The 12021-nt window shown below is 39.5% G+C and overlaps 1 non-coding gene across 1 annotated transcript; it reads right to left on the bottom strand.

The window, feature by feature from the left end:
• Window positions 1–11396: 11396 nt before the first annotated feature.
• LOC137766897 (U6 spliceosomal RNA) lies at window positions 11397–11503 on the bottom strand. Its single transcript, XR_011074424.1, has one exon. It is a non-coding gene; the product is annotated as a U6 spliceosomal RNA (small nuclear RNA).
• Between the last annotated feature and the right edge of the window lie 518 nt (window positions 11504–12021).

The raw sequence follows: 12021 nt of genomic DNA, 5'->3' as shown, positions 1-12021 counted from the left end.
AAACTGCATTGAGGAAACTCAAAATTAAGTTTGTTAAAGTAATATGACACCACTGGAGAGTTATTTGACTTTCTCCATTTATCATGTTAAATTTTTATAACATCTTCTGAATTGTTCTTTAGGTGTGCAAAGTTGTGGTACTGTTTTGCTGGACAATATTTAAGTATTAAGGCATCATACCCAATAATTACAGTAACATATGGATATCCCATTCTTCTAACTGATGGTAATAGATAAAACTCCATTAACATAATAAGATTGTTTCATAACGATTTTAATGCACCAGCTGGACACAGAAAACAACTTTGATTTCTTGTCCACTGTCCTCTTAGGCCTGGCCTGAAAACTTGTTTTTGCTTGCCACTTGGAAGATATCTTGAGAATTCCATAACAAAAACTCATCCAATCACTTTTAGTTACAAATATAATCTCATTTTATCAACTCAAATGTCTAGTGCAGGGTCAGACTCAAAGTTCTAGATTCAAGCCTAGTTACTGCTTATTCCCTCTCACAGCTCAATGCTGTATTGTGTCTGGACACCTGTAGCAGGGAAGGGGTGGGCAGATACCTCCACCACTTCAGCTTACTCATTAAGCCATGGTTTCTGATCCCTCCCAGATCAGACTGAGGAATGTGGATCAGAGACCGGGAGGGGGAATTTGAAATCACTCAGCCAAGAAGGCATGAAGGGACTGACATTCTACTCACATTCTTCTCACCAACCCATGTGCCCTGGCAGGGACTGTGTCCATTGGGAAGAAGAGGCACCCTTCACATCTGCAGATGATCACCATCCGTTCACAATACTTTCATCCATGGGTGGGACTGCATCTCCTTCAAGACAGTACCATTAACTATTCTTTTTAAACTAGGAAATTTTCAACATCATAAAGGTAGTACTCCTGTGTACCGTCACTCACCTTAAACAATTACCTAATCTTGGCAGATATCCTTTCATTTCGTATCAAGGCATTCTTCAATAGGCTACTAGAAGCCTTGAACGAATGCACTGTATGTAAACTTGCTTCAACAACTGTCTTATACTGTGCCTCCCAGCCACATAATCCCTCTCTCCACCGTCCTCACCACTTGTCTAAATCACACCTGCCCTGACTGCCCTGGTGTACTCATCCCTTTCTACTTTGAAAAAGCCCAAAGCACTCAGTACCAGTTCATTGGGAACTTTTCTAATGAGAAGCTATGTTCTTCCCATCTTTCCTCTTCCTGCTTCTTCCCTCCCTTCCTCTGTCATCCTTCACTTTCCTCCCTCATTTTCTCTCTTTCTCCCTTCTCCCCTTGCTCTTTATTTCTAACCTTTTATTTCCATCTAATACGTGTACTTAGTTTAAAAAGTCAAGTGATATTCTTTTAACTAAAACTATTTCTAGAATATTTTTTTCAATTTTATGAATTTTCTGTTTACTTCCTTCTAAAAAAGCATTAGAATTTAGTAGTCTTATGTCAATGCCAGCCTATGTACTTCCATTTCCCCCATCTTTCCATGACAGTTACAGCATACTTTTTAAAATCAACATTGGATGTTTGCATCGTCATGTTTAAGTTAAATTTTTGTTCACTTTAAGGCTTGTGGTTATATACCAGTATATATACTGTATATATAGTTACACATCCTTACTTGTGTAACTTTTAGTTTTTCCTGGATTTAACAATTGTCCCATTTACTTGCTTGAATCTATCATTAATGTACCATATTCTGTCCAATTGAGCTCTAAACTCTTATGAATGCAACTGGGCATACTGGTTTTATGGTTTTCTTGGTGAAACCCCTCCTAGAAGCCTCCGTTTTCCCATTCTGATCTGTATTGATCACTCTGTTATTCTCAGCACAGTTATTTTCCTGGGACTTTCCTTTAACTTCATCTCAGGAATTCCCTTAGTTCTTCTCTCTCATTGGATCCCATTTCCTGAATAATTTGTCTTCCTTGATTTGTGCCCTTGATTTGGAGCACATAGACCTGCATCCTCCCAAGAAAGTGAATGTGTCTGGGCTTTATGGGGTGGGGAGGTGTATGTGGAGGGGGAGAATAGATAATTAGTTTTAAATTTTGTTGTGTGTCTGAACGTGTCTTTATTCTATCTCATACTTGACTGATAATTTGGTTGGGTGTAGAATTCTATGTTTTAAATCATCTTCCCTTAAAATTGTGAAAATTTTGCTCATTAACTTCTAGCTTCCAGGGTGGCTATTGGGAAGTCCAAGACCATTTTGATGCTGATACTTCTCTTCAAGCTTTTAAAATAACTCCCTTTGTCTCAGGTTTTCCTGATAAGGGTCCTTTTCATTCATTACATTGTATATACATGAATTCTTTAGGATTTGTATTCCAGACATTTAAGTGCTCACTATATGCAGGTACTATTTTAGCATTCATGTAAGGAGTTCTATGACATTTTCTTTTATTATTTCCTACCCTCCATTTTCTATTTTCTCAGTTTCTAGAGAAATCCAGCTTTATGGATTGCAAGTGTCTTCTCTCAGACTAGTAAATTCTGCTAAAACTAGTCCTCCATTCTCCTGCCAAGTAGGATATAAGTCTGGCAGCTTCAATCTGGGACCTCTGGGAGAAGGGAGCAGAAAGTGTGGCCCAGGAACATCACCATTTAGAATGCAGATGATCACTTAATGCCTTCATTTTCAGTGTTGGCCTCCCTTCTGTGGTCAGTGTGTCTGGGGTCCACCAGTCCAGAGCCTCACTTTGATGGGACTCTTGATGATGACCTCATTTCTTCTGCAGTCAGGAGGGACAGCTGATCAGCTGTGTAAATGAGAAAAGGCAATCAGGGGATACAACTATTCCCTACAAGTTTTCAATCGATTCATCTGGGCTTAGCTGCCTTCCCACCTCCTCTTTCTGAGCTGCCGGTTGCTTCTGGTCCCTGAGTCTTTAGGGTTCTGTTGTCGCTCTTGGTTTCTCTCCATCAGGGGTGTAAATTTCCAGAAAGGTCAAATCTCTTTGAGTTATCACTTGCCCATGACTCATCTGCTTTTATACCTGCTCTTCTCTTGGATTTTGTCCTTCAGGGGCTTTTGGGAGATAAGCGTATGTGTTCAATCTTCCACATTTAATTAAAGTCTGTTTCATTGTTTCTTTCGGACCATTTGCCCTTTGGTCAAAATATTTTCTCTTCTTCTCACCTTATTCTTCCCAGCCTCCGATGACACCAAAGCAGTGGCTGTAGTCTGCTACAGAGCTGTAAAGTGGATGGGAAAGTCATGGCAGGACTGGTTTTCAAGATGACAAGGTGTGAGGGAGAAACTGAGGTAGGTGGCCTGAATTCAGGGACACCCATCCATGCTCAGCCTAGGCTGCAGGCACGGATCAGACTCAGGGGATACTGGCCTGGGCTGAGGATGGTCAGCTACTGGTTTCCAGTTGCTCTAGTTTCCTGGAGAGGAAAAGGCAGGCCTATAGGGATCATCTGGACTTGGTCACAGGAGCTTCTCAGATACCCAAGTGAATCCGGAGGCCATCCTTTTCACTAGCTCCCAGTTTCACCACCAGTGGACATGCAGTCAAGACATCTAAAAAAACAAAAGATAAGACTGGTCTCCAGAGCTCTCTGCTGCATTCCTGTCACAGCTCCAGGATTTGCTAGGTGTGGGCCCCACCCCAGGAAACTTGCTTAACTCTCTGAGCCTGTTTTTTTCAATTGTAAAATAGGATCATTAGGCATATCTTCCTCCCAGGGTTGTTGTAAAGATTAAATCTGTTAATACACACAAAAGGCTTAAAATAGTTTCAAGTACTTAGTAGTGACTCAGTAAAAAAAAAAAAATGGTGTGTAGGGGAGGGTGTTTGTTCAATCGTGCTTCATGTTGGACACATAGTAAGTACTCAACAAACCGTTTTTGACCAGATGAGTAAAATATATCTGGAGACAATCATATGGGACTATCTTTGTCTCTGACTTTTATGGTCAGTTTCTATGCTTGGCAACAGAACTTTCAAAGAACTCTTTTCATAGTTGCTTTTAGTTGGAATAATTAGCCACATAACACTGCAATTGAAGAGACATATACTTTCAAGTCATTTCCAGTCACACCACCAGATAGAGAAATCATGACTGATTAACCAAGAGCTACGCTTTGTTTGGTCCAGTAACAACCCTGCCCCAGGCACATCAGCACAGTCTTCCAGGACTCTGAATGATCAGCAAGGCACCAAATGGCTGGTAATTTCTAATTTATAAACACTGCTTGACGTAAGCAGAGGGCATTCTGCCACACTGCAACGGCCTGAAATGGCCCAACCACTTTTCAGTGCACTGAAAGCAATTTCAAGGGACTTAATTACTCTTTCCCCACCTCTCTGCTGGGGTCCACAGACACCATTGGATGGAGATGCCTTCGAGTGGCCTCAGGATAAGGAGTTCAGGTTACCACTTCACGGGGTTTCCAGCTGAACAATGAGTATATTGTGAAGGTCCCAGCTCTCAAAGTAATCAAAGTATAAAGAGGGAAATAATACAATTAAACCTTTAAGATGTGTACATTTCTCTTTGGTTTTTCAAAACTGATCTCCACTTGGCAAGAATTTTTTTGGCAAAGAAGTCAGAAATTAGCATTCTTTGGTACACATTGAGATCTTGACTAAAATGAGTCTCTGGGTACAGAGATGAAAACAAAGAGAAGCAACTAGTACTATTAGCGGAGGGGGGTGGAATCCTGTTAATAAACAAAGTGTTCCAGTAAGACAGATAACAAACTAGCTTAAGTTAAACACAATTTTTATTGTTCAAAACATGGAAAACTTTCCTCTTGCTGATAGCATGGGAAGACTATACATGAGTAATGGAAAGAACTGAGATCATTCTTGGTGGTAAAAGAATGTTCTCTGGTTGCTGTGACCCCCTAGAAGTATCACCCCTGGAAGCACCTCTGCAGTTCCATTCTGTTCTCAGCGGCTTATGCAGGACCTGTATTCTCTCTCACTTTCAGTTTACTTGGCAGGTGCAGTCAGTCCTTGACCCCTGCTAACTGAGCCTGGTGCCATGCTCCTCTACCTGTCAGATGCCTTCTCTCTGGCTACTCCAAAGTCATTTCTCATCTCCTGTCGTCATCCATTTTTGCAGCAGCTACACAAAAGTCCCACTTCAGGGCAGCCATCCTCCCTCTGTGACCTGAGCCCTGGTTGCTACACTCAGATGAGCCATCCTTGGACCTTGCCAGGGTCTCATGCTGTGGTCATATGATACTGGTTGTGATTTCTCCACACCTGGTTTTCAGTGCATGGGCAGAAATCATTACCCTTTCTATAGGAGAACTTTACCTCCTCTTCTCTCTTCTCCATTACCTTAGACCAAGCCAAATTAGAAACACCATCCAGGTGCTATGGCCTCTTCCTGCTTCTCTGGTGAATGAATTATTGGATATTCGGGGCACCTGTAACCTTGTCTGGGTCTGGAAGGGCATTGAATGAAAGGCAGACACCCAGACAACCCTTAGCAACTCTGAATGCCATTAGACTGGTGTCCGTCCTCCAGCAAGGTGCCTTCGATCAAGGACTCATCATCATTTGTCTAGACAAGATCCTGATCTGTTTAATGAATCTAGTCTTACAAGAACCTCAGGCCAAGCAAGAGCACCACCTCAGGACCAACCTTAAAAAATGTGTGCTCAAGAACCCAAATGGAGTTTCTGGGCCATGTTTTGTCTGGGCAGTATGATGGTATGATACAGGACTACGTACTGGTGGAATGTCCCTGAAGATGATTAGAGATAACGCAGTAATTTATGGGGTCCACTGCTGATTACCATTGACTTATTCTCCACTTTTTTACATTTATGGTAGAAACAACTTCTCTGGGAAAGGAAAGAATTTGCCTGGTTCTTCACATCTGTAATTTTCTGACATTTAAAATCTGGACTAACATTTACTGTGTTCCTGGTCTACTCTACCCTATGTAAATAGACACCAAGACCTCTGACTTTGAAGGAAGTAGGAAATTCTTTCCCAGCATTGATGTCTTAAGGAAATGACACTGACCAAAGTCAATCACCTAACTCTGGAGCAAACCTTTCAATGATAAGACCTCCTTTGGTCACCTAGACTGCCACCTCTTGGAAGAGTTCAAAACAAACTTAGAAACTCAGGTTTCAAGGGATCAGGTCAATGGTTTGGTGTATTTCACCACCCCATCAGATAAATTAGAAGCACCCAACAAAGAAAATATCATGTCTATCAAGGTGGACTATGCAGGACATTGGGTTTACTCCAATTCCAGAAATGTTCTGTCCCTACAACTTCTAGCTATGCTGAATGAAATGACACAGTAAAAACAACTGATCGTTAGGCTTTTTCAATGAAACTGATCTACTCACTCAACACGGTTCAGAGATCATAGAATGCAACTATGACCATCAGACTCCTCTCAGATATTTGGCTATCACCCTTAGGCTTTCCTACTTGACCTGCTACGCTCAGCTCTTTAATCTTCCAGTACTTTTCATCTCCCAAATCCTGGCTTTAAGGTCTCTTGCTATTTTAGCACTCCATTGGAACTTCTTTAATGTTTTTTTTTAACCTCAAGCTCTTGCTAAACTCTTGGGATTTCAGCAGGGATATTTCTCTGCAAGTTTTGGCTTCACAGGGCACCAACTTTCACTCCCACACGGCCATCATGGCCAGGTCAGCTCCCTTAAGCTCCTGTTTTCTTGTTAGAAGAGAATGATTATACATTGACTGCCTAAAGAGACATTGTAATATAAAATATCTTAATTTTTAAACTTTTTGCTCTACCTATATCCCCCCGCCCCCAACTCCCTACTCAAGCGCACAATGCTGTAAGCTAACCTCACTTCATTTTTTGGAGACTTCATTCAGATGTCCTATTACAGTCTTTTGTCTGTACATCCACAGCCATGTCCTCATGCTATTGACCCTGAATTAAGCAAGCCATTGATACACACAAACATGCCCACAAAAAATATCACTCTGCCTTTTATCCCTAATTCCTGCTTGCAACCGTATTGTCTTTGCTGTATCTTGGTGATAGGATTCTGGGCCACCATTTTTCCTTGGGTTCAGTTAATTAAGTCACTACTTCCAATCTCTGCCATTTTCTCTCTACTGACCACCCAGCCATCTTTACACAGCACTGAATTCTGAAAAAATCCTAGGAGCTAACACTGAAGAAGAAGTGTTTGCTCTGAAGGACAGAACCAGGACAGTAAGGCAAAGTTACAGTGAGAGAAATGGTATGTTAATAAAAGGAAAATCTAGCTATGTGGGGTAGCTTGCAATGAGCTGGCTGCCACAGAAGTGATGAACTGAACATCAGTAAGTATATTTAAGTCAAGGAGGAATGACTAACACAGTAAGACATTCTTTGGAAAGAGATATATGAGAGAGCACCAAAGAGTCTTTCTACCTTTAATATTATATAAGAACAAGACATTAAATACAGTTAAATATTTAAGTGTCACTGGACATTAAACTCAGTTTTGTATGAAGCAGCAAAGGCTGAGAGTAAACATACCCAAGTGAGGTGAGGGGGACAGACCCCCCTGAAAAGGACATGCTAAGTGTGTGAAACTGATTCTGCCAGCATAGGGAATTGCCATAGCAGCCAGGAAAAGAGAATTGTTGAAGAAGAAGGGGTAATCAGAGTGTTCTGCTTCACCTTCTCAAGCCAAGTCTGAGCTTTGAGTGAATAGCTTGACTTGTGTTCCTGGAACTGGAGGGAGGCATCGGAATAAGGAATGAGGCCAGATACAAACTTAAAAAATTTAAAGGCAACAGGAGTAACTAAAGCTGCCCACTGGGTGGCAGAGCAAGGGGGGGGGGGGTCCTGGGAAGGAGCTGGGACTTTCCCCAATAGGCTCAGTTTCCCCATGGGGCACATGGAGCTGGCCTTGAGCCATTCTGAAGGAATCTTAACCAAGAGGGCTGCTTAAAGAGCAACAAGACCCAAAAAACGAGAATCTATGTGTGATGAATTGCTATGGTTCCAGGGACTGAGAGAGGGAATGGGAAGCTGAAAGTTGAACGAAGCATCCAAGTATCCATTAATAGCCAAGGAATACACTCCGCCATAAGTGGAGGCCCTTTGTGAGTTTTGAGGACATATGGAATAGATTGACTGCACTGATAGAGTTTAGGGAAATATCATTGGAGCATTATATTATATTATATTATATTATAATTGGAGCATTATAGCATTGGAGCAATATATCCTTATATTATTAGGACCACATTTTGAAGGGCCCTAACTGCCCACCTAAATCCTACAGTACAAACCAGTAAGTGGAATTCAGCATTGTTATTGGACTGAGAAGGGTCATGATGTTAAATAATTGGGAAATATATTCTTCCATGGGCCCACTCATTTCCCTATTATGGACCAGATTTTCCCAAAATCAAACTGAACCAATTTCTCTTGAGGTCTACTCTTTCATATTCTTTCCTTTATCCTTATACTCAGCTTTCTCCCTTCTAAATTTTTTGTTTGTTTGTTCATATACAATGAAGTCATATTTAATCTTGTCTTCATTGTTCCATGCTAGTATTACTTCACCTGCTAAAATCACACCTATTTTCTACTATTATTATCAATTTTATCAGACATACCTTATTCCATCTCTCATCCACCAAACCCAAACTTTCTATCTGATGTTTTCCTCACTTTCTTAGAACTGCATCTCCTTGTATCATCAAATCACTTTCCTTGAGACTTTGCAAACTCAACTCAAAACTCAATTCTTCTGTGATGCGTATAAGACTTCCACAGAATCATAGACATTCTCCTAAAGGAAAAATTCTAAATTAAAATGATTGAAAATTATATTCATCCCCCAAAATTTCACTGTGACCCACCTCACTCCCACCTTCTATTTTATACTTACGTAGCCTGGGGTCTTCTTTGAACCAGGGCTGTGTTTTTAAGGAGATGTAGAGTATACCCAAGTAAATGTCTCACTATTTAAAATTGCTAATGATAACAGTAATTAATTAGATTAAATGCTTTTGGCAACTTTCTAGCTCTGAAAGTGTTTCCTTACAATAACTATTGATGATACTAATCGATAAGCATGAAAAGAATGAGCGACTTCTCTATCTGTAAAACTATTTTTCAGTACCCATTACTATGGTCTCTTGAGAATACTTTACATACTTTCATTTGTTTACTTGATGCTAAATCCTGGAGCTGCTTTTGTGGGACACATATAAGGAAAGTGTCTCTGGTCTCTGAAGTCTTTCCTGCTTCATCAAAATTCATTAGAGAAGAAAAGTGACTGTTTTGGCAAATAGCCATAGTATTTAGCTGCAGTGTTTGCATTTTATTAAACTAACTCATTTAAAATAAAAACTCATATTTTATACAGTACTATTTGTTTCCTTTATTTTACATAGTGGCACTACTTAAGTATAGTTTTAAAATAAGCCTATAGAGAAGGGCTTTATTTTTGCTTTTTCGTTGTAACTGTTGAGGATATATGTATGTATGTATGTGTGTGTATTTTAAGAATTCCTTTAGGTTTATTCAACTTCTTTCATTTTCTTGTGTTTGTGTAACTTAAAAATCAATAATCATTTTCTTGCTTCATGTTAAATAGTTCAGATAAAATGCAAAAACAAGAAATTGCACCTGATACTTGAAAGTTGCTGTTCCTGACAGCACTTCATCTTTCTTCATGCCCATATTGGCTTTTCTCCCGGCCCATCCATTGCTTAATGTAAGTGTTATAAATTGCTCTAAAGTGCCATAAAGCATAATAAACATAAATCAATATTTCTTGGTTAAAAACTTAGAAATGCTGATCCAGCCCAGATTAGTTACAGATGTCTTGAACCCATCCTGTCTGTCCCTTGGTTATTTTATTTTACCAGAAGCCACTTCTGGGCTCAAGAATGCCTCTCTTTTTGTTTTCCTCTCTGACCTTAGTCACATAGACACTTTCAGTGACACATCACGACAGATTGTGGGGAAGTTATCATTCAGCAGCCTTAGAAAAGCCCCATTCTTTTTCCTTCTGGCCTCTGATCCTGGCAACTTTGGAAGAGTGACGTGACAGTCTCAGACAAATTTAGACCACAGGCCAGCAATATGTCAAGCTCGTCTGAGGCAAATTCCAGTTTGTCATGGGAAAAAAAAAAATGTTCATTTTCTTCTAAGAGTCCATGAATTAAGCCAAAGCCCTCTTCTTTCCTTCTGGCTTGCAAATGTAGCATCTGATCTAAATGGAACACCTGCAGGCTGCTTCATGACAAAACCGACCCGATTGAATTTCTGCTATCCTTGGAATTTTTTTAATGTGATTATATGCTGTACCCTTGGATATAAAAGCACATCCCGCTCCTGGAAATGACAGCTTGCCCCTACAGCCAACTGACGCTATTTATGTGGCATTGTTGTTATTTATTCTTATCTCAAAGGGAATGATTGAATGACTTTGTGGTTTCTCGCAAGAAACTGTGGAGCTATATAGTACGAAATCTGCAAGCTCAGGTGATCATCTTTCTTGAGGAGATTTTCACAGGCAGCTCTTTGGAAATTGCATGAAAATGTTGGTAGGACATTAGACAAAGTGGTTTTATTAGGCTTATTGACTGAAAGCTCACTTTTCATGTGAATTGTGATCCAGTGTGCTTAGAGGACAGACTGTCTTCTGCTCCAGACCTCATCCCCCTCCAGCCAAAAGCAATGCTCTTTCCACCCACTCCCAGGATAGCTGAAAGCAGGTATGTGTATCATGGGAATGAGAGTAGGGAGAATTAGATGGACCTTCCACTGGCCCCAGTCTGAAAAACTACCATTAGCCTTTCATTCCTTTGGATTCTGCAAACTGTTTGATCAATAGAAAAAGAAATATAAATGACCTCTAAATATATAAAAAGATGCCAAACTGGTCTCATAATAAGGGCAGTATAAATTAAAAATATACTCAGATACCATTTTTTACTAATGAGATTAGCAATACCAAAATTTAACACATTTTTTTGGTGACCCTTTGAACAAACAGGAATCCTCATAGCATTGTTGGTGGGTGCCGTCTTGATGGAGGAGAATTAGGAATAGCTATCAAACTTATAAGTGCAATTACCCTTCGGTTTTAGCAATCCCAATCTTGGGAACTGATCCTTCAGTAAAAATTGCACATATGAATGAAAAATATATACAGTTATACATTGAAAAACTCTAAATATCACAACTTCAAAACAACTCAAGTTCCATCAATAAGGGACTGGTTAAATTAGCTATGAGATATTCACACAATGGAATATTATACAGCAGTATAAGAGAACGGGGAAGCTCATTATATACTGATACGGAAATATCTCTAGGTTGTATCTTTTTTTTTTTCTTTTATTTTTACATCTTTATTAGAGTGTAATTGCTTTACAAATGTGTGTCAGTTTCTGCTTTATAACAAAAAAAAATGGAAAGCTTCATGAATTTGTGTGTCATCCTTGTGCAGGGGCCACGCTAATCTTCTCTGTATTGTTCCAATTTTAGTATATGTGCTGCTGAAGCGAACACTAAGTTGTATCTTTAAATGGATAAATGAAGACACAGAGCAGTTCATATATAGCAATATATGTTTATATGGAAAAAGGGAATAAGAATTCATCTTTATTCTTGCTTGGTATTTACATAAAGATATACTGAAAGGATACTTAAGAAATTAATAACAGTGGTTACCTGTGGAAAGGAACGAGATGGATGGGATCAGGGAAAGGAATAAGAATTATCAGTGTTTACTGCTTTTATTTTTGAACCATGTGTAACCTACTAAATTTTTTTTAGAGACAGTATATTTAGTATTTAAGTATTTATTTTGTAAAGCATTTTTTACTGTGGTAAAATATATACAGCTTAAAATCTGCCACTTTCACTATTTTTAAGCATACAATTCAGTGGCATTAATTACATTCACAATATTGTGCAACCCTCAGTATTGTCAACTTCCAGAATATTTTCATCACCCCAGACAGAAACTCTAACAATTAAGCAGTAACTTTCCATCCTCTCCTCCCCCAGCCTCTAGTTACCTCAAG

Source organism: Eschrichtius robustus, chromosome 6 (assembly GCF_028021215.1).
Source record: "Eschrichtius robustus isolate mEscRob2 chromosome 6, mEscRob2.pri, whole genome shotgun sequence".
Classification (NCBI taxonomy): domain Eukaryota; kingdom Metazoa; phylum Chordata; class Mammalia; order Artiodactyla; family Eschrichtiidae; genus Eschrichtius; species Eschrichtius robustus.
Note: the sequence above shows the minus strand (reverse complement) of the source record. Positions and strands in the feature narration are given on the sequence as shown.